This window comes from Parasteatoda tepidariorum, chromosome 7 (genome assembly GCF_982258835.1).
Source record: "Parasteatoda tepidariorum strain Cologne lab strain chromosome 7, Ptep-v5.0, whole genome shotgun sequence".
Taxonomy (NCBI): domain Eukaryota; kingdom Metazoa; phylum Arthropoda; class Arachnida; order Araneae; family Theridiidae; genus Parasteatoda; species Parasteatoda tepidariorum.
The window spans coordinates 58,945,604-58,970,000 of NC_141761.1; the positions used below are offsets into that span (position 1 = coordinate 58,945,604).

The 24,397-nt window shown below is 29.0% G+C and overlaps 1 protein-coding gene across 8 annotated transcripts in view; it reads left to right on the forward strand.

Moving 5' to 3' along the window:
• LOC107448785 (multiple PDZ domain protein) overlaps positions 1-24,397 on the forward strand; it is a 684,699-nt gene that overhangs the window by 39,471 nt on the left and 620,831 nt on the right. Inside the window, exon 1 of one of the 8 annotated variants that reach the window (XM_071183407.2) lies at positions 14,829-15,917. The exons of the other annotated variants lie outside the window; for them this stretch is intronic. The gene's annotated coding sequence lies outside the window, so the exon portion shown is untranslated. Of the gene's footprint in view, positions 1-14,828; positions 15,918-24,397 lie in introns of those variants that run through there. 8 annotated transcript variants of the gene reach the window in all.

Sequence of the window (24,397 nt, forward strand, 5' to 3'; positions counted from 1 at the left end):
CTGCTCATATTGAGTGTTGTCGATTGCTTGAACTTTTTAGTGAATCTAGCGCCATCATTTATTTAAGCACCACGTTTAGATGGATTATTGATTGCTTTTAGTTTCGAACAGTGTAATAAATGTTATTAAAAAAATTTAAAGCTCTATGTGTTTTTATTTTTAGCTATTAAACTATATTTCAATTTAAAATAATCAGAATAATTGGTTTCTAAACACAAATGCTCTATTGGATTAAGGCGAGGTGAATTTGGGGCCAAGACATGACTTGAAAGTCTTTGGAATGTTCCTCGAACTAATCCATGACGATTCGACCCTTTTGACATGGTGCATCGTCCTGTTGGTAAACACCATCCCCCGCAGGAAAAACTGTTGCCATGAATGGGTGAACCTGGTCTGCAACTATGTTCAAGTAGCTTACAGACGTCTGGGATTGTTCTATTAGGATTATGGGTCCTAATGTGCCCCATGAAGACATTGTTCCTGGGCGAGAAATCATGAAAACCTGGGCGAGCCCATTGTTATAGATGGAGGGTGGTCATAATGTAATGGCTTTTCGGTATATATATATATATTTATTTTACACTATTTTTTACTGCAGCTGCAAATAACACTAAATTTTTTAACAGTGTAATAAAGTAAGGAATTAGTAAATTTGCAATGCATATCGATTTTTTGACAAAAGATAGAACATTACCTTTACGTAATTTAACTTTTGATAGATCTTGATCAGAATTTTTGCTCCTTGCAATTCTAAAAGACACACTCTAATTAGAAAAAGTCTTCAGTATTCTCTAATTTGCCTCATATTTAAAATCTTATTATCATCAGCCTAAATGCCCTCGGGCGAATTAGATAATGTGTGACGAGTTATTCAATCGGACTGAATTTGCTTATGAGAAAAAACCTTTAATAAGGCTATTTAGAATAATATTATTAAAAGGCCATCACTCCTCTAGGCTTTTTACAAACATCTTTATAAATCAGGTGAATTGAGTAATGAATGTTATATTTTCTATGTAGCTTTCTAGTTACGTGGGCTCGCTACAATAAGCCAATCAGGCTGATTCTAAAATACTGCGGACTTTTTCAAAGATCCTGAAATATTGCAAAATGACTGTGGGGGCTTGTGAAGCGCCTAATTATTAATTATCACACGACACATATATTTCTTTTTTAAGACGGACCAATTAATTTATCATCGTATTGTATTTATAAAATTAGCAAATTAGCTGATTTTCAAATGATTTTAATCGTGGTAGAGTTCTCCCATGTAAACTAGAAAAAAAATCAAATTTCTTGTCAAAATAATAAAACTTATGGATCTGTACATACCTGCCAACTTTTACGCTTGTCGAAAATTTTTTTTCTCCAGTTGTTGGAAATTGCTATTTCAATGGAGATAGTAAAACCAGTGTGTATTGAAATTTGGCCTGCACTTGACACTTTTTCAGAGAGCCAACAGGCCTAAAATATGTATGTTTAAATTATTTAATGCAATTGAATCATGTTAAATCACCTTTAAATCACCAAATAAAAATGAAGTGTGAATTCAAAAATTTTGCTACTACATTAACTATAAAAAGGAAATCTTCCGGAAAATATGAAGAGTTGGTAGACATGGACGTGTACTTATTTATATTTAATTACAAGTGTATGGTTTTAATACGTTCAGCTATACTATGTATACATTAATCATTTTGCAATAACTGTTGTGGAAACTTTTTTCAAGTACCTTAGCTAGCCCCCCCCCTCTTTTTTTTCTTCTTTTTCTTGAGTACACTGTTTCCTTGTTTTCTGTCATTAAAATAAATTGCTTCGAGGATAAACACTAACTACATCTTCCAAGGTAACGTAACGTATATTGGCGAATTGTCTTTAGGGGTTTTCACAGTCCAGTTCTAGACTTGAATTTTTTATGTAGTTTCTAGAATGGACCGGAAAAATACTTATTGTGTTCCTTTTCTCCCTCCCATCCTTCCATTTTTTTACTTTGTTTTATGTGTTTCTCTTCACATCATTTCAGATTTTATTTGTTTTGCTTTTTATTTCTGCCCTGGGCAAGTGTTGTGTTTGTTCTGAACCTGAAGATATTTCTTTGTTTCATAACATTTCATTGATTCAAACGGGTAAGTCCTTCTACTTCCCCCAAAATAACTGGATGAACAAATTTACTCTTGTTTTATATTGCAAGTATTAGAAAACTGAAAACAAGTTGAAGGAATTGTTCGAATTCAATTTTTTTTATCGCCTTTTTGATCGAATTAAGGGTTCTTATGACACAAAAATTTATTGAAAAGTTCTTTTTTTTTTTTAATTGTTCAATTTAATGTCAAGTATCTAATGTAATGTGTGACAGGACATTTGGCAGTTTTTATTTTACTTTTAAAAAAAAATTCTTGCTTAAGTTCGAGTAGCTGGGCAACTCTAATCCCTTGGGTGTTGAAACCTATCGTTACTAACTTAGAAACTTATCGAAACTTAGCGAATTTACCGCCAGATGAGATCGTTAATTTAAAATTTAATTTGGACAATTATTTTATAAATTTTAAATTCAATACATTTTTTAATATTTCAAATTTAAGTTGCAAAAATGTCTCAAATTAAAATCGATGAACTTGCTTAGTTTATTTGAAGTTTTAACTAGCAAAATGTTCAATTACTCCTCTAATAATTTGTTTTTGTAGAAGACCTTAACAAACTTATTATTTTTCTAAAAGTTGATTCTTTAGATGGGTACTATTAGGAGTGGAACTTTAAAAGATATATATATATATATATATATATATATATATATATATATATATATATATATATATATATATATATATATATATATATATATATATATATATATATATATATATATATATATATATATATATATATGCTGGCTAATGAACTAGATACATGGGAGAGTGAACAAAATAAAAAACCATGCGGGACACATTGGCAAATCATGTTCATAATGCTATGTTTTATAGCCATGTTCCATCCATTAGCCATGCTCTATATTTTTACTCCGAAGGTGACAGGTACTCATGGATGATAAGGCAATTAATGCCAAAAACTTAAGAAATTTCTTCAATGAACATCAATCCGTCTCCCAATCCTATGCCTTGGCCACCGCGAAATCCGGATATTTACCTAATCATAAATGATTGAGGTATATCCTATAGCATTCAATTCTTCCATCTAATTTGCAGGATCCTAAAGTCTATTTAGCCACTATGCTTGGCAATCTTTGGACATAAATGGTATGTCCTGTGGAATGGATGCCCTCGCGAACATAGGCTGTTATCCCTTTAAAAATAAATAAATAAAAAAATATTAATCTAAGGCAGGGAAGCACAACCAGTTTTGGGTAGTGGGCCACAAAAATTACAAAATATAGAGTCATTGCGTCATGTCATAGTCATGAATATGCGAGGAATGCTTGGATTTTGTTTGAAAGTTATGTGAATAAGTTACAAGTCTATAATTAATCTTTTTGATCCTGTGTAGAGCATAAAAATAGTATGAATAAATTTCAACGATTATACTTATTAGATTACAAAGGCAAATTATAGTACATTTATGAAGGCATTGGGATACAGCAAAGTAGCATTTATTCTAAATTTACTCTCATCCTAAAAGTTACTATTAAACACTTTCATTATTGTTCAAAAAACAAAATTTGTTACTAATACAGTAACAGTATCAAATTAATGTGGTAACTGTTGCTAGAATTTTGAGATTTTTTTTTATTCGTCGTTTCTACTTGCTTAATTTTCTTTTTTCTTCCTTTTTAATTTTATTTACAAATTTATAACTGATTACATTTCACTGCAAACTCTGAACCCATTGCATATATAATGGAACTGATTAATAATGAAACTGAGTTACAGTCTGATACTTTGGAAAAGGCTGTAAACTATACCGAAGAGCCATTACATTATGACCACCCTGCTAATAACACGTAGGACCACCTTTAGCCCTCAAAACTGCTAGCACCCGGCGTGGCATTGATTCCACAAGGTGCTGATAGGTAGTCTGAGGTATCTGGTACCAAGCACTCACCAACTGGTCCTGCAATTCCCTCACATTGCGAAGCGTGGCAGCACGAATTTGGTTTTCCAAGTAGGACCACAAATGCTCTATTGGATTAAGGTCAGGTGAATTTGGGGGCCAAGACATGACTTGAAAGTCACTGGAACGAACATCCATGACGATTCGACCCTTATGACATGGTGCATTATCCTGTTGGTAAACACATTCTCCCGCAGGAAAAACTGTTGCCATGGATGGGTGAACTATGTTCAAGTAACTTACAGACGTCAGGGATTGTTCTATTAGGATTATGGGTCCTAATGTGCCCCATGAAAACATTGTTCCTGGGCGAGAAACCATGAAAACCTGGATGAGCCCATTGTTATAGATGGAGGGTGGTCATAATGTAATGGCTCTTCGGTGTAGATTAGCATCTTTCTGTTACTTTTTTTCTTTTAAATTTTTATTAATATTTTAGACAGTTAAGGGGCCAAGTTAAAAGGCTTTCTGGACCATTTTTGATCCGCGGGTCATAGGATGTGCATCTTTGATCTATGGTTTCTACTTCATTGTCCAGTGTTTATTTATTATTCCTTCTTCTGTGTTTGTTTCGTTATACTTAAAATATGCAAATTATTCCATTCTGTTTTAAAAATATTGAACGGTTTAGGCATTTTAGTAAAATCCCGAATCTTTAGATTTTTCGTCATATTTTATAATTTTTAGTCTTTGCACTATTTGCCCTTTCTATTTTTTATTTAAAAAGGAAAACTAATAAAAGTTTAAATGTATATATTAAAGCGAAGACATTTAATAATAATTTTAATTCTTCTTTTAACGAAAACTGCTTACGTCTTTTTAACATTTTAGTTACTTCCAAAATTCATAAACTTTTGTTTTATTTTTGACAGGCGAAAAAATTTTCTTTTCAAGTTAACGGTGACATTCTTATTAACTTTATTTATTCAACGCTATTTATTTGTAAACTTAATGGGGAGGGTATTTTTTTTGTTTCCTTTAAGGCTTTAATGTCACTTAATGAACTTCTTTACATTTTTTCTTGATTGGCCAATTTATTTTGAGCTCTTGATTTGCGAATGCATTTTTATGATGGCCTCTCTATAGTTTCCCTCATTTTCTTTCTTTTTTGAAAGTTAATGAAAGAATATGCAAATTTAGAATATTTTGCATATTATGTTGTGACTGCTTTAACGATGTCAAGAAAAAATAATCTATATCTTTTTCTTATTTCTTTGAAATATGTCAGGCTTATTGATCGCTTTAGATAATTTTTAGTTTATTTTTGGGATTGCGGCTTAAAAGAGGAGATAAGTTTTGGTTTAGATGTGTTGTGTGCAAATGAGAAAGGAGGCTTTTAATGAAACGGAAACAAGTAATTTCCGGATGCCTAACTTCGTTTCCAACATTCTTTAAAGAATGGTTTCATTTTCTGATTGATCTTGGTAATTATTTTGGAGTAAAAGCTCGGAATGCTTAAAATGGCGAGTTTTGAAGAACTGGCTTTTGTATCATTTGGGAAAAAAAAGGTTTTATAACAAGAAATTTCCATTTTTATTAAGTGTTACTCAAAGTTGTTTTTCCGAAGCTCATAAGAAGTATAAAGAGAAATAAAAAGTCATTGTTTGAGTATCTTAAACTTGAATTAAATCTTTAATCGAAGTTATCTATCTTGTTAAAATAGGGCTTCAAAAAAAGTAAGTGTTAGCTAAAATATAAATTTTTTTTTCTAAAAATCCTGTAATCCTTGCAATATTTTTTCATTTAGTCATAATTTTGAGCTTGCTTAAACAATTCAGCATTAACACAAAAGGGATTGGTTATGAGGATGAACTAAAGAATTCAGCATTACCACAGAAGACATTGGTTATGGAAATGATCTAAACAATGCAGCATTAACACAGAAGACATTGGTTATGGAAATGATCTAAACAATGCAGCATTAACACAGAAGACATTGGTTACAGAGATGAACTAACTGTTGCATGAAATCAATCTTAAAATTAGTATAATATCTTTAAGGCGCTATTAATCTGCCACGATTCCTCTGCATTTTAATATTGAATTAAATGGTACCGAAAACATTAAAACAGAAAGCAAAAGACCCGCTAGGTCTTAAGAATTGGTTTTTGTATAGTATTCAATATTTTAACAACATTTACGAATAAGGGTTTTGTCTATGCGTTCGAGTTAGTAAAAGGAATTAAGACTGTCGCCGAATTAATGTGAAGTTCGTAAAATAAAGTCGGTATAATAAATTTTTTAAAATTTTTTAATAGTTTTTATTGGTCGAGTGATGCCATTAAAAATACAGCCACATCTTAATGGTACAAATTTTGAATAATGAATTCGATAATACAAATTTTTGGATATCATCATTCAAAAAAAAAAAAAAAAAAAAAAAAAAAAAAAAAATCCTATGAATTTATTATATGCAGATAATTGAAGAAATCTCTATTAGTTGAATACATTTCTCGCTGATCATTAATTTCACGAAATATTTTTGATTGCAAAAATTTTCTTAATTTATGTCAAATTTAAAATTTTTCATTGAGCTTAAATTCTGAAAAATACTTCTTAAATAATTTTTTGTGCTATTTCTTGAAGATTTTCATGTTATAAAAGAAGTTTACTGTATCATCCATTCCTGAAAAAATATACATGCAATTTATGTGCGCATAGATAAGAACATAACATGGCAATTTTAAGAACATAAAATTGATAATTATGAAGTAGATACTGTGGATAAAAATGTAGCAGTATGTTGTAATTTCGAAAAATCGGAAATTTTAAGAGGCTATAGCATCCTTCCTGACTTATCAGAAGAGAAAAATGGTGTAATATAAGAATTTCAGTAAAACGTAAATTTAATTGAAGTACAATGGTATTGACGTTGATTTAGGCACTTTTGAAATATCAGTCAACAACAAATCATACAACTTTTAAAATGTCAGTACAGTTATTATTTTGACTAAATTGTTTAAAATATTTGATTTTCGACTTCGCGAATTTTCGATGTCACTAAATTTTTAGTGTTTCTTCTTCGAGGTTGTGATATCGAAGTTTGACTAGTATAGGCCAGATCAGTTTTGCTTAGTTCTTCACCAACACCAAATGTCACATGGCGATAGTGCAATTCAATTAATCCTTTATCGAGCAAGAAGTAATTTTTGATTTTGTAACTCACTGTAATTTAAAATACCTTTTGTTTAATCTTTAGTTTTCTACTTCATAAACGTCTTCTGTTGTTTTTGTTATTGATTTCACCTACTTCATTAAAAGTAGAAAGCTACCCACTCTTTATTCTCTTAAATATTTTGAATAAATTCCGTGGAAACTGTTTAAACTCTTAATCAATTTACCTAGTTAGTTCATTCTAATGAACTTTTTCCTCCCGTCTCGTCCTGCGCACAATAAGTTTCCCGTCCTTTGTCGATGCCTCATTGATTGTTATCATAACATTTAACGTTCACTAACTTGTCCCTCCTCCTGTAGGACATACTATTTTAATTAATGCGTTTGTGTGGCACAGATAAAATGTTTTAAGAAGGAACAGCTGCTTTCTCAAAACTTCGACGTGAAAGTGAACCCTGAAGCGTCTCTCTGAAAATAAATTGAATTTGGTAGTTTTATCTCGGATGTTCGTTCCAAATAATTCTTATTTAATTAAATGTATGATAGCTGTGCCCTGAAAACTTCGTTTGATGTCTCATTTTTCTCTTTGTGTGCAACTTCGAACTGCCTCCAGATTTCCGCCAATTCTAGTTCGACTGAGAGGGCTTTTATCTTACCAATTTAAGTTTTCCTCCTAAACTCTTCTTGGGATTTAACACGGTAAAATGTCGGTTAAAAGTAATGTCGGTCGATTGAATGTGTTCGCAAATTCTCCTCCAATAGTTTCAGTTTTAACACTATCTCGTGACCTTGTTACGATCGTATGTTTTGTAAGTGTTCATTGTTACAATTGTTCCAAATTGTTAAAAATATTGCCCGAGAATAATCATACGAAGTTATTTTTCGTAGTGTTAACATGTGAAGTTATTTTTACGTAACATAACACAATAATGCAACATAATACAATAATATAAAATTTGCTTTTTTCACTGTTGAAGAGTGGATTTAATTATTTTTAACTCTCAAATTATTCCAATCTTTTATTTTTTTTCATTTATGTATTTATTTGTTATTATTTTTTTTAAAATTGTTTCTAAGATAAATGTGTATAACTCTTTCTAAGAACTGATTGGTAAACTGCAGCTAAAAGAGGGTTTAGTAGTATAATACATTTTCATAGTTTTACTGAAAAATTGACAGTGGAACAGTGTTTGGAACAACTAGTCTTCTATTTTTTGTTCATCAGAAAATAAATTTTTTTTTTCTGGCTAAATAAGTTTGTTTTTTAGGCAAAACGAAAATGAGCACAGCAAAATTGATCTACAACTGTGGTAATTCTTGATACCCCAAATAAACAGTGAGCAGTTCTAGCTTAGACTACACAAGTTCTATGTAAACCTGTTCAAAAAGATACCGATTAGCTTCATCGAGATGTAATATGTACAGCAGGGAAAATGTCCTTACAGTGTTTTCATCATAGAAAAAAAATGGGTGAGAATTTCTCACCCTTTTTAAAAAACAGGGTGAGATTTCAAAAACTTAAGTGAGATTTCTAAAAACTAAAAAAACACAAACTCTTGAAAAAAAAATTTCTTTAATTATAATACATTTCTAACGTCTTCTATTTTTTAAAGCATTGAATATTTTTGGTGCATCAGCATCATCATAGAAGATTTTGCCTTCACAAGGTATTTGTCCATCTTACATTAGCACATAAAAAATTTGAACGTCTTACATGAAGAAACCGAACCTACGGTAAACACGTGGTTGCAGAGAAATGTGTTCTGAAAGGGGTTCTGTGGTTGTGTTCTGTTGTTCGAAAAGGTTTTTAACAATACTGGTAAATAGGGAAGCTAGATAATGGGGCAGATGTTGAAAATAATGAAAGATACAGGCAGAAAAGTGAAACGGATTTTATTCTAAATGGCGTAGTTGTAAGCTTTGTTCGAAAATACGAGAAATTCGCGAATTTTGAAATTGATTTATAGAATGCGCGAATTTCTGGCGGTAATAATTTTTTAATGCGAGAAAAGAAAAAAATATGCGAGATTCTCGCGTTCTCGCGCTGTAGTGAAAACACTGAGACTAATACTTTTTTTATAATTTGATCAACGTCCCCGTCTTTCTTTCTAATTAAATGAAGTAGTAAATAATGTTTAATTCGCACTTGAAAATTAAATTTTTTTTTTTACCTAACCTGTATTCAGACGCGAATTCATATTAATCCAGGCAATAGACGATTTGATCATGATAAACTAGCGGAATTTTTTATTTTTTTAACCCTTATTATTTTTTTTTTTTGAGGTGCTGAACACAAATCCGCATTTTACGACCAAAATTCTTTCGAGAAAAATGTTTTTTCCAGTAAAAACCTGGAAAAATCCTTTTTTTTTTGCATATATTTTTTAAATTTTTTTTATGGTTTAAGATATAAAACTTCTGTTAGCATATTTTAAAACTAGAGGAAATTTCTAACCAATTTTATTTCTAAATTAAGAACTAAGACATTTTTGTTTAGTTTTGAATTACGCCATTAAACATTTTCTATTTTAAACCATAAAAAATTTAAATGCAAAAAATTGCTGGGATTGTTCCTGGTTTTTCCCGGAAAAATATTTTCCGGAAAAAAATGTGGATTCGCATTCAGCACCCGGTCGAAAAAACAAGCATGCAAAAAAAAAAAAAAAAAGGACGTCCTACTTTTCCTTGTAAAGTCCATTTTTGAGTTCTTTTGCTTGAACTATATATTGCTCTCACTCGCAGGTTTAAGAAAGCTTTAATGTTCTTGATGTAGAGTTACGAAACCTTGAGTATCTTAGGAGAACTAAGTCGCTAATGGAAACTACGTATTAAGTATTGGAGAAACTGGACTTCTCACACATACATTCTTCAGTTTATGCATGCGAGGAATACTTGCGCTTGAAATTGCAATAAATACGTAGAAGTAATCATTTACTCATCTTTTACGGGTTTCGTGGAATTTTGAAGAAGAGAAATTTTCAACTGATTTTATGTTATTTTCCAGAGTAATAAGAAGGATACGAATGAGTAATATGATGAGCGGGGTTACTAAGATGTTTAATATTTCTCAACAGTTTGTGTTTCTCTAGATTTATATCAGATAAGTAGGAGGGAAGAAATAGCATACCTGCCAACTTTCAATCCTTTCGAGGATGATTTATCCCAGTGGTAGTAAAGTTTAATTTAAATTACAATTTCAGGCAGAAACATGCGTTTTATTTTGAAAAAGCTAATGCGGATATTCGCGATCGTGTTACATATTAATATGTATGCTTAATTTTTAAAAAAATAGTGGTGGTCAAAAAGATTACAAATTAAGTTTATAAATGCAAGGAATATACAGAAAACATACATTTTACTTCCACTTTAAATATAGAAATAAAATTTTACGCCAAATGCGTAAAAGTTGGCAGGTATGAAATAGCAACGTTGAGACACTAAAGAAAGTAAAATTAATGAATTTTTGAAGTTATACTTCTTATGCTACTTCCAACAGGGTTGCGTTAAACGTTTAACGCTACATTTTTAATGGCCAGGAAATCACGTATTAGGATCCAGTTTTCTCTCATTCATTTCCATATTGTTTTGGTTCTCACTAGCATAAAAATAATAAAAGTATTGTTTTTCTATAAATATTTTTTTAGTTTGTTTTGATACACATATAATTTAATAGGGTAGTATTTTTTATTTTCAAATTTAGTGGATAACAATTATAAAAAATGAGTGAAAACAATCCCACGGACAATGCGTTGGATTTAAGGTTATGTCAAGGTACGTCTCTTGTGAATATCAATTGATTGTTAGGTTTTCTCTTTTGTAAGTAATACAATTAACTGAAATTACATTATGACGCATTCACATACATTATTAATACAAATACATTTTCCATGGCGAGACGATGAGGCAACCACAAGCACTTCCACTGGTTCAAGAGGTCCACGAGGGAAAAATGCACAATATTACCGTTATTACAGAGCGCGGAAGCGAGCGGAGCAGGAAAAAAAGTCGTTGAATAGAACTAGTGATCCTTCTACAACTGCTGATTCTTCTACAATTAACGTCGCAGGTTACGAAGTTTAACTTCTTCCGCGTGGAGGGACTCCACGCACTATTTTTTAAAAAAACTTTTATTCGATGAACTCTTTAAGTAACACATAATGAATACATAAAAAAAAAATTGAAATTCTGAAGTCCCCCCCCCCAAAAAAAATCTCCCCCTCTAAAAATCCTGAAATTAGTTGAATATGTGCTTTGTCGTGTAACTAGCCGCTGTAGAGACTAACGAAACGAAGAACGGTTTTTTATAACTTGCTTTTCCTAATTTAGTATGTATTTTTTTTAAAATAATTATTTTTATTTTTTATAAATTTTTACAATGAATAAAAAAAATTAACTTTAAATATTTGTCGCTGGGAAATATTACTTCTGAGCCCTCTTAACTAAGGATTGATTCAGAAAAATCCTGGAATTAGAAAGTCTAGTTTATTTGCTTTTTTAAATATTACTGTACTGTGTCAACACAGTTAAATTTAGTGTTTTTTTTTATTTGATTATTTACATTTAAGATATATCATTTAAAGTAAATACTTTAAAATTCAATTAAAAATTTGAAATTCGAGATAGTATATTTGAATCATGTTTCTTTATTCTCTACATGTCAACAAAACTATCTGACTATAAATTAACTTCAGAATTTGTCAATAAAAATATTAATAATGCAAATTTCCTTTATTTTTTTTATTTATTTTTATCTAGAACGTTTTTTGCGCCTGAAAAGAAATATTTATACACATTATTTATTTATAGTTTTGTCCAAAGGGTTTTTTATTTTTCAAGGTTTATTATGGATGTTTATTTTTTAGTTCTAACCGCGTTCAATAAAAAAGCTTTTCAAAATTTTACGAAAATTTATGCATATATAATATTGGTTAACGTTTTTTTATCTGAAATAATGATATTCATCTGAGTTAAACTTACTAGGAGCATTAATAAAAAATTCAAGACTAAATATGTGAAATCAAATACTTTGTTATATTAATACTTTTTTTTTTTTTAAAATTTACCCCTCTATCTTTAACTTAGCATTTTTTAAAACATAATTATGCAGGCTCTGTGCACAGTTTAGGTTTCAAGTTCTTTTCTAAGTTTAGTTTTTAAAATCTATTCTAAGTTTGTATTGAAAAAAAGTGAAAAACTCAGTTTACAAGCTGACGTCGTAACGAAATACGTTTCTTTCGGAGTAAAAAATGTGGTTTATTTTTGGAACAGTTGTTTTACATCGCTATGTTATTTATCTGAAAGGTATACAGCAATTTTTTAAAATTACTCAATCATAGTATAAGAATTCTGCGATTCTTATGTCAAAAATGTCATTTAATGAATATTTTCAATTTTATGTTTTATTTTTTGTGTCCAGGTTTGTATCCAGGTTTTTTCAAACAGACTCATTAATTTTGCAATGCGCCAAGCTAATTAGAAAAGTTTTTAGTATTTTCAAATCAGACTGATAGCTTTCAGGTGTATTGAAATGAGCCCACATATATATTTAGGTTAATTAGAAAATATATTATTCATTGCGTAGTTAGGCTGATTTTTTCCAGATTGTTTGCAATAATTCGAGCAGTGAGGGCTCATTGTAAACAACCTAATTAAAAGATTATCGTTATAAGCAGAGCTAGGTTGTTGATGACTTAATTTTTTTTTTATTTTTAAAAAAACCCTTAAAAATTCAAAAGAAAAAAAGTTTCTAAGAAACGTTAAAATATGACATTAAAATTTAAAATTGAGTATAATGGCAAAAACATGTCTTATATTAGCTTTTTTTTCAAAAGAAAAAAAAAATTGTCTAAAAGTATTTTACATAAAAAAAAAAAAAAAAAAATGAGTTCTCAAACAAAATGCTCTTAAAACGAAATCATACAAATGTTATAAAAACTGATTAAATAAAGGGAGCAAAATTCTGATAAATAAAACAATAAGCAAAAAAAAAAAAAAAACTGATTAAAGGAAAACAACAACCGAAAATGCAAAAAATACAAAAGGGCATTTATCAACAATATCTTATTCCTGGTTATGAGTCTTAGCAAATTCAGTTTTTCGTATCAACCCTACTGTGTACATACGGCGCTAGTGAGAAGCCTATTGCATATCTGGTAGATTAGAATATACTGTATACAATTACCCTGGTGCTTTGCAAAGTTACAGCATTTTCAAAAAACTTGATTTATTAATTAGCCTTCGACAAATATTTCTAGAATTAGCAGTATTAACAAATGCATAATACACTAAAAAAGTTATTAAAATATCTTAAACGTAAATAATTAAAGGTTTTCTATGTAATAACGCAAATATTATAACACTGTTTTTATAGTTTTTTTTTATGAAATTGGCGCGGTATAATTGCATTCAACTTTTGTACCATTAAATCTCTATATTCATCCAAATTCATCAAAAGTTTCAGCTGATAAATTCTTTAGAAATCATGTATTCAAAATCTATAATCGAATATTCATTTGAAATCAAAGGTACAACAATTTAAAATTTTGGATTTATTAACTTATCAATCGTTACTTTTTGTTTGCAATATTTCTGTACTTATTAATTTGTTGCCTGCTCGAACTATTGATGAGAAGTGATTCTTGCAATATTTTTACTGAATTCGAAAATTTTTTTTTTTGTGTATTAATAGCTTGATGTTCTAAAGGGTGATTGGAAATTCACTTTAAAATTGATTTTTGCTTCATTCGTAAACTAAAATGTTGCTATTACCGGAAAAGTAAAAACAGTGGGGCAACTGACGATTCAGGGTTATTAAAATAGAGCAAAAGAAATTATTTTTCTTGTTGAGCAGAGTAGTTCCTAGGTTTTGTGTATTCCGGTTTTGTTGATCAGAATTGCCCAGATCATGGATTTAAAACCAAAACCTCCCCCCCCTTTTTTTTTAAAATTCTAAAGTTTATACCAACCACCTGCATTTTGAATGATATTAAGCATGAATTAATTGTATGAATTAACATAAATATATGCTATTTTACCCGATATGCTACCCGATATGCTATTTTATGCATATTCTTATATGTACTTTAGGAATCAATCAATAAATAAAAACACAAATTTTAATTGAATACCTGTGCTTTCTATCAAAAACTAGAATTTTCATACATTCTGTATACTTAGTCCAATAGCTTTAAAACTGGTGCTAACAAAGATATAGTGCACTTACATCAGAATATAATACCTTAAAGCTAAATGAATTACGTTCAATACTTTCGACAATTGACTGTCTATTGTAGTTAATGAAGAGGAAAAAAAGTATATTTTCCCTCCTTATTTGCATTTATCTGATTGTCCTCGATCGTTTCTTCCGTAATGCTAAATAAAATAACTTTTTTAAAAATTCCTTATTTTGAATATATTTTTACATAGTTATTATTTTCTAAACTACTACCAATTTAGAAAATTGTTCCAGTCAATTCGAACACTTCTTTTTCTGTTATATTGATTTCTGGACATTTAGTTGAAGGAAGATAATGGTCTTTTCCCTCAGTTATTTTACCAATTTCGAAAAGGGGCGTGAGTTACGTTTGTCTACGGTCGCCAGTTATCGTTTTGGGGCGCTGCACTCGTCGACCCCCGTGCCTGCCACCTCCGACCACCAACTCTCTCTACTCTGTTTGGGGGAGTTGGTGCCTCGTATCGGTTTCTAGTCAGTATTCCTTTCAGCTCAGAGGATTATTCTTCTCAAATGTTCGTCAGCTTGAGCTCCATTATCTGGAATGCGCCCACGTGGCTAATTTTTGGAAATTTCAAATCATGAACCTATGTTGCATTGATAATTTCATTAGGATTTGATGATTACTGAGTAGTTGATAATTTTACGGCAGGCTCAATTTCATGATTAACCGGCCCCTCTGATTTTGCATGCAATTAATCGGTGGGATGTCCCGTGCCTATCGGAACTATCTGTTGTTTTAGTACGTGAAATGGAAAAGACTTCATTCTCACATTTTCCTGGCTGATCCATGTTTGTTGAATTCTGAATTCAAATGAGATCTTTTTAATTTTAATTGTTGGGCAAATATATAAAATTGAAAAGTTTTTATTAATGAATTCTGACAACGTTATATTAAAAAATTAATTATATAGTTTAGGTTACAAATTATTTGTTTCAGTAATTAAAGTAGTTTGTTTTTCAGTTTCTCAATTATAATACCAATAACTAATAAAATTGTATTATTTAATTTTAAAAATATTCGCCTTTGCTGATTGCTAAAAATTAATTACAGTTGATGTAATTTTATTATTAAAAAGGAGAGATGAAAGTTAAAACTCGATTCTACTCTCATTAATGACTGACTCAATAATATAGTTTTCTAAAATATTAAACTAAAAGAGACTTTCTCCTATCAGCAGATTTGTCATAAAATTAATTTCGTTTTAATATTCGTTAATAAATTTCGATACTCGTAACGCATAATAATTTTAGATACAAAGTATTTTACATAATCGCGACGAAGATTGAGAACTTGGATTCAATGTGTGTGTTTCGGTCAAAGACTTAAAACAAACATATTTCACGTGGGACTACAATCTCTAATTAAGATCACAAGACTATTTGAATTTCTGGTGCTTTAATACCCCTTGTCATTGTTGATCGATTCAGAAGCTCGATTAATCATGTGGACTACTGTTTCGACTGATGTGGGTTAAACATTTCAGTATGCAAGAAATCTGCATTGGTAAGTTTTGTATTCGTATTCCAATAATTATATTTAAACATATGAGTTTTAATTTGTTGAGTTGTGCATAAATATTTTTTAAACTTTTAATATTGCTTTCTTATATGTACCTGGTATTTCAATGGCACATATTGGAGACATGTTATCCAAAAGTGTACTGATATTTCACATCGAAAAAGTATTAAAAAAAAGTGTGTATTCTACGTGTAATATCGAGACAAAGTATCAGTATCGATACTTTACGATATTATTATAAATTTTTGATTTATGTTTTGGCTTATTGTTATCGATAGTAATATATTATCGATATTGATTTGTGTTGTATAGTAAGCTCCATTCGCCAATTTCGGTAATTGTATGAGAAATTGCGGTTGGTAAAATCAGTTGTAGCAGTTGGCAAAGCATCTCCTGACGAATTAGAAATTAACCTATTATGGTTTGGATAAACCAAAATTATAGTATTGAATTATAAGAAGAATTAATGCAGCAACTATAGTTTACTTAGCAATGAAGGAAATGCAGAATAAAAACAATTTGAAATAGCTATTTGATCAATTACTTTCTAACTGTCGTTGTAAGCGTACCTGAGACTTAGCGGATCAGTTGGCCTTAGTTTATGGGTCATAACATGCTTCTTTAATTGTTATAAACAAAAGTAATAAATGTAAATTAAATATAGTTGAGTCATAGGAATGTATTTTTACTAATACATTATCACTTGAAAAAAGTAATCATTTTTCGATACTATCGGAAAAAAGTATCGATACCGGCTGGTACTATCGATACTTTTTAAAGTACCTAGACATACCTTCAGATGTTAACTTCATGAGCTTATTTGTGGTATTTTTGTTTCATAATACTCCTGCAAAAGATTAAAAATCGGCGTATTAGTTTTGCTGGCTTACTGCTCGCTAATCCCAAAGAAGCATTGCGTAATAATCACTTCGTTCGTTTATATTGACAGTGGAATGATTCAAATTATCTTAATAATTAAAAAAAAATTAAATTAGTCAAATCAATCATTCTAATCATTCAAATCATCAATCATTTAATCATCAATTATTCAAATCAATCAATCATCTTGAAATTAGTCAAATCAATCATTCTATCGAATATTTAAATGCGCAAAATATATCAGGCTTAAAAAGAAAGTTTTTTAATCACCGCTTGCAATTTTTTAATCTATTGTCCCTTGCAAGAACTCACCTTTTCACTTAGTTTTGTTTCATGTCAAAAGCATTTGGTGTGATTGTGATCGGGGCTGAATTGTCCCTAGTGTTATAAATTTGCCTATAACTTTTTTAATGTTTACGTACTTTTGGATGTAGTTGTATGTTGTTTCGATACTTCACGTATAATGTTGTTACTAACGTTATGTGGTGATACTTAACCTCTCGTTTTGTTTGTCTTCTCATACTTAGATTATGTATGCATGCATTCACTTAAAATGGTGTATAAAAAAATATTTCAGTGAATTACTTGAGTATATATAAAATTAGCAATAGTTTTTTTTTTTTTTTTTGAATAATGCAATAAAATCTTTATTTTTTGTAATAATTTAAATTTAGATTTTTAAGTATGTATTTTTATAATTTCTCAAACTATTTATTTAATGTTTTTTTTTGTAAATTTCAATTAACTTTTAAATTTAATTTTAAATTATTAATTTTCTTTTAAATTTTGATTTTTTCTTGTTTTGAGTTCAAAATTTATTTTTAATAATTATTTTAAATAAATTTTTTTTTGTTTGGTTAGGGAAAAATTAAATTTTGAGAAATGTTCTGGAATTCAAATTATTCAGTTATTACATAAAATAGTCAGTTATTACATAAATAGTGTGGAGTTTCGGATCTGATAGTTTTTAACTCTTCTTAATTAGTTGGGTTTTTCATAGAAGGAGGGAAAAAAAAATCCCATATGTCAGCCCAATTTTTTCCCCTTAATAATAAATTTTTACAAATAAAAAAAGAAGATAATTTAATATTTGAATTGTTATGATTAAAATTTGTTTTGACAGATTAATAGTTATCGTAGAATTCTTGTTTTGATTTTCAACAAAGAAATTATAACTCTTAAAAATGTTTAAGTTTCTAACAAAATGCTTAGTTTTAAATATTTGTTTATATCTTCAAGCCCCTGTTTATCATTTATAAAACCTATTCCACAATAAGCTACCTATAAATTTTCTTAACTTAATGGATTTTTCATTGCGGTAACTCATATATATTTTGTAAATAAAATGGGATTATTATTAACATTTTGGAATAAATGGGTATTTGAAAAGTTATTTAGTACATCTTTGTAATGAATAAAGGATTTTAATGTCGCTCTATTAAGTTTTAATCTTTGTAAATCATAGTAATTTCATTCTTTGTAATCTTCATTCAAAATTATAATTCGTGCTAACTTATGAAGAAATTCTATTCGAAGTTTTATTCATAAGCCATGAAAGTCATTCAATTATAAATTTTATTTAAGAAATTGCCTAAGAAGTATGAAAAACAACTTTTTCATCAAAAATATATTTAATATCATTTGCCCAAGTGATAATTTAAAGCAATATTTTTTCGTTTATTGTACTTAAAATAAAATTAACTTCATTATGGCCATTAGAGTTTTAAAAATTAATTGCAGTGATAAGTTGGAAATATAGATATTTAACACTTAAAACTAAAGCTTACAAAATCGTTTTTTTAATTTTAATTTTTTTATATTTTATTTTAATGAGGCTAATTGAGAAAAGTTTAATCATTAGAAAAATAAATGACTTGTAAAAGCTTAGCTTCCTATGTGAAAGCGAAATGTACTCGAATGCGTAGTTTGTTTAAAATACATTATTTTTTTTGTTGATAATTTTCAAAGAAATCTGAGTTTAATTGTTAAAATTCAACCTGTAGCTTAAATATTGCTTAACTGTTTGATGTAACATTTATTAAAGCAAATTATTTTTAGCATGTAGCATTTAAAAGCAGCGAGCTTTAAAATTTAAATGTTGTGAAAGAAAATTCATATTATACTTGCATGAATAAAATTAATAATTAAATATTTTTTTAATTTCAATTATTATTTTTTTCAGTTTTTGGGAAAACTGAAATACGTGTGCGTTTAGGCTAGTTAACTATCATCTGTGTAATTAGAAACAATTAAGAACTGAGGTGTGACCAATAAAGATGCTTCTAATGAGTAAACTTAGGTGTGTTTTCATCTAAAATACTTCAGAATTGTAAATTTTCGGAATTAGGTGTGTTTTCATCTAAAATACTTCAGAATTGTAAATTTTCAGAATTAGGCGTGTTTTCATCTAAAATACCTCAGAATTGTAAAATTTCAGAATTGAGTGTGTTTTTATCTAAAATACTTGTAATTTGTAACAGCTTAATATTTTATATTTCGTTTCGAATCATTTTTTACTAGCAATCAATAAGCGGTTAATTTTTAACTGAAAAAGTTTCAACGCCATTAATTAGTAATTTATTTACGTCAAATAAAGTAATTGAATGCCGAAAAAGCCTTTATAATAGAATAAATTTTCTTTTGTTGCTACATGTTAATTTAAATATTGAAAAGACTACTTTATAAATAAAAGTGATATTATCATTAATAACAGAAATTTTATTGCATAAATTATGACGTCTTGAATTACTGACATTTTAATACTGGGATCTATAGTGCCCCGAAAATTGCTCTTTTCTTTTTTATATGTAACACTATATTGCACCATAAAAAAGGAGTTCTCGAGAAATAGGATATTCCTATAATCCTGGAGTGGATTCGATTTCTTTTATTAGTACTACTAAGCTAATGAAGTACCTCCTTGGTGAAGCTCTTGATCAGATCAGATATAAAGATTTATTTAGTTTACCCACTGGAAGCAGATATATTGCCGGTTTTTATTTGAGAATACTTATTCGTATTTACTGTGAGACGATATTTTTAGATATAGGATAGAAATTTCCATCTTTAATTTTTTTCCTGGCTTTTCATTCGCTTGTTTTTATTTATGGGATGAAAATCTTCAATTGTACTTTGAACACTGACTTGAATTTCTGTAAGTTTTGTGATAATATAATGTAGTGGATATAATGGAAAAGCTGGGACCGATATAATGACTACCCACATCGTCAAATTTTTATAAGATCCGATTTTTTTGAGAGCGAATTTGGAAAAAAAAAAAAAAAAATACCGTGATTTTCAAGAAAAAAATAAGTTGTTTATGTGTATTGTGCTTTTCTATATAGGTAGAATTACGGGAATTTATCTGCAAACAATGCTAAAGAACAGTTTCGGGAAAAAAATTTGACCAGAAAAAAAAAAGACATCACTATATTGCCCCCAAACCTTACTACTCTCGTTTACCTATTAATGTTCAAATTGTTATTTTGCAATATTTTGTATGTTTGAATTGTAATGAAATCAGCTATACTACGTTTCAAGTTAAGAAAAGACCATGGCGATATAGGATTTAACTATATTATAGAATTATTTTTTTAAAAAAGGTTATGGTTTCGTAGTTTTATTGAAATCAAGAAAATTTGGCGATATATTTTGATAAGTGAGAACATTCGTTCTTGAAAAAACAAACAAACTATATGACGTTGCAAGAGCATTGGATTTGATTGGACCACTAAAAATGTCACATTTTATGCTGACATGCGTCTTATGCGGAGATAAAGAATTTTTACTTTTGTTTTGCTGTTGAAGAAATTGTTTTTCTCATTTCTTGCGATTTAAGAAAGCTAGCAAAAAGAAGGCTGTGCAGTGTCGTTTCAGGAGTTTGGCGATGTTGATATTCGTTCGCGCTGGTAGCTTGGCATTCATTTGGCGTGCACTTAGATGCAAACAAGTTCTCATCATTGGGATAATTGTTTTTTGAACAGAGGTTGCATGGTTTCTTGCAACGGAGATTAGGTTACTGTTTTAACACTTTGCCGACCGAACGAATTTCGCCTGAGTATAGGTTAGTCATCGAGCTTTTTTTAACAGCTGCAACCAACTACTATTGCGAAACGGGGATATCTCCCGATCTTTCGACAAAGTGTTAAAATGACTTTTTTTTTGAAAAAAAGTTGGAAAAAAAACGTAAACGTTTGAAACGTGATGGTAAAATAATCCCTTTCAATTGAAAATTATATGAAATTTCGAGAGAAAATAAGTATTCTTACGATGGTAGAAACTAAAATATTTGCTAATAATAAATTTAATAAAAATAAATACATTTTTACGCATTAAAGAAAGTCTTTTCTTACCAATGAACTACTTTCGAGTTAGAGTTGTAAAATTTTTTTTTTACATTATCAACGGAAGACAAGTTACGTGCTGCCATTATTAAAAAAGTAAAAGAAAAGAATACTTAAAAATAATAAATGTCAAATATAAGTCCACAAAGTAATTCCCGGGAGCTTAAGAATCATTTGCCATCTTTGAAAAAGGACATTAGACAATAGTAGGTTGTAGAAAAAAATAACTAAGATTTTTTTTCTGAGCTTATGCGTTAATCTGAGCTTATGCGTTTTTTCTGAGCTTATGCGTTTTGTGTGTTTGGTTGAAATTTTTAAATTTTTTTTTTCTGAAAATGTAAAATATAAGTTTAAATGATAAAGGAATAAGTTAAAAATTTTGTTAGATTCTATCTCTTAATACAATTTTTGTAAGAATTATTCTGGTGATAAAAGGGACTTTAGTAAAATTTTATTTTTAAACATTATTTCTGTGTTAGTTGTAATTGCTCATTGAAACCAAAATATTATTATTTATTATTTATTTTATTTTGCATAAATAAAATTAAGTTACTTTTTGTACATAATGAATGGAGAAAAAATTTCTTTAAAAATGCCTTTAGAAACAATAAAAAAATGCTTTAAAATAGAAATTGTTTTTTCATAATTCAACAATTTTTTTTTTAAAGCTCAAACCCTTCTATTTCAAATTTTCATGTAATTGTATTAGAATATGTAATCTATATGCAATTTTGATTAAAGTTTAAAAAAAATGCAAATGGGGAATATTTGGTTGCAGAAGATAGTGTGAGTTCAAAGTAAAGCGTAAAAATATTAGAAAAATTTCATATAAAAATGTCATTTGCTAAAAGAAAACTGAAATGCTCTTGATACCCTTGAATGTAGAAATAAATGTCCTAAAATTAAAAAAAAAAAAGAAAAAAGAAATGAAGCCACCCCCACAAAAAATCAAAATTTCAAAAATGTCACCCTAAAAGAAATCTGAGTTCGAAAATCAAAATATGTGTCACCAAAATCTGGCCCTTAGTAATGAAAATGCATAACAGTTACAAAGTACCTTAATTCAACTAACTTAACTTACCTAAACTCAACTTGAGGGGCATTATTAAATGAACGTAACAATTGGCTACAAAGGTGAAAAAACAATTTTTTTCGCAAAGTTAAATTTTCTGCCCTTGTTTTAATATTCGTAAATCAAATACATCTACGAATTTTAACAATTGTAATAAGTTTTATTTAAAACAATAAAAGGAAAACACATTTTTTAAAACGATTTTGCGATGAGGGCTCTGGTTGTTATAAAAGAACTGTTCATTAAAAAGAAAACTTCATTGGTGAAATTGTTTTCCCTTTTTCACTTTAATCCAGTTTTGTTCTTTGATTCATTGTTTTAGCCAGATAAATTCTCTCACAGAGTAAACCAATTTGTTGATGGAAGCGTCTTTGATAGTGGTATATTGATTTTCTCCTCCTGTTTTTTCTATTGAGTTTTTAAAAACTTTTCAGTTATTGGTTTTGTTCAAAAATTCTCTAAAAAGAAAAACTTTTGGAGGCTTTACTTCCTTCGGATAAATATGGACTCCACAATTCTAAGACACCCTTAGGACTTCAGTTTCTTTCAGCCTTCTACCTCCTTTTACGTTTTGCTTCAAATATATTTATAAAGTAAAATTTTGTTTTGTTAACTTGATTTATTAGATTTTTCACTTAATGTAAATTTATTTAATTTATAAATTTATTTAATTAGTAAATTTATTTAATTTGATCCTTATAATGTCGTTCACATCTCTGAATGGGATTTAATTGTATTTTTTTAAAATTATAATCCAAGAGATTATAAATCAAAATTATGTTTTGATTTATGTCAGTCAATCGGTTTCCCTTTGCCATTGTAAACAAAAATGTTATTGATAGAATGGTGTTGCAGTAAAAACACTTTTACAGAAAACTCAATGGATAAATCCACAAAGGATAATTTAATGTGTCCTTTTTTTATATTACGTATTTTTTTTTTGGAAAAATTAATTTTATTGTCCTACTATATTCAGAGATATTTTGCTCTAAAATAAGTTATGATTTAAGTCACCGAATTCATTTCCCTTGTGCCCTTGAGAACAATCTTCTCTACCGGTGGAGTGACGTAGCAGTAAAAGCCTTTTTACAGAATCTTCAAAAGAGGTTTCTTTAATAGTATTTCATTTTTAATTCCTAGGCAATAAATAATTTAATGTGTCCTTTTTTGTACTACGTATTTCTTTTGGAAAAATTAATTTTATTGTCCTGCTATATTCAAAGATATTTTGCTCTAAAATAAGTTATGATTTAAATCACCGAATTAATTTCCCTTGTGCCCCTGAGAACGTTTTTTTCTACCGGTAGAGTGACGTATCAGTAAAAGCACTTTTACAGAATCTTCAAAAGAGGTTTCTTTAATAGTATTTCATTTTTAATTCCTAGGCAATAAATAATTTAATGTGTCCTTTTTTGTACTACGTATTTCTTTTGGAAAAATTAATTTTATTGTCCTGCTATATTCAAAGATATTTTGTTCTAAAATAAGTTATGATTTAAGTCACCGAATTAATTTCCCTTGTGCCCCTGAGAACGTTTTTTTCTACCGGTAGAGTGACGTAGCAGTAAAAGCACTTTTACAGAATCTTCAAAAGAGGTTTCTTTAATAGTATTTCATTTTTAATTCCTAGGCAATAAATAATTTAATGTGTCCTTTTTTGTACTACGTATTTCTTTTGGAAAAATTAATTTTATTGTCCTGCTATATTCAAAGATATTTTGCTCTAAAATAAGTTATGATTTAAGTCACCGAATTAATTTCCCTTGTGCCCCTGAGAACGTTTTTTTCTACCGGTAGAGTGACGTAGCAGTAAAAGCACTTTTACAGAATCTTCAAAAGAGGTTTCTTTAATAGTATTTCATTTTTAATTCCTAGGCAATAAATAATTTAATGTGTCCTTTTTTGTACTACGTATTTCTTTTGGAAAAATTAATTTTATTGTCCTGCTATATTCAAAGATATTTTGCTCTAAAATAAGTTATGATTTAAGTCACCGAATTAATTTCCCTTGTGCCCCTGAGAACGTTTTTTTCTACCGGTAGAGTGACGTAGCAGTAAAAGCACTTTTACAGAATCTTCAAAAGAGGTTTCTTTAATAGTATTTCATTTTTAATTCCTAGGCAATTAATAATTTAATGTGTCCTTATTATTGTATTTCGTGAGTGTTAAGG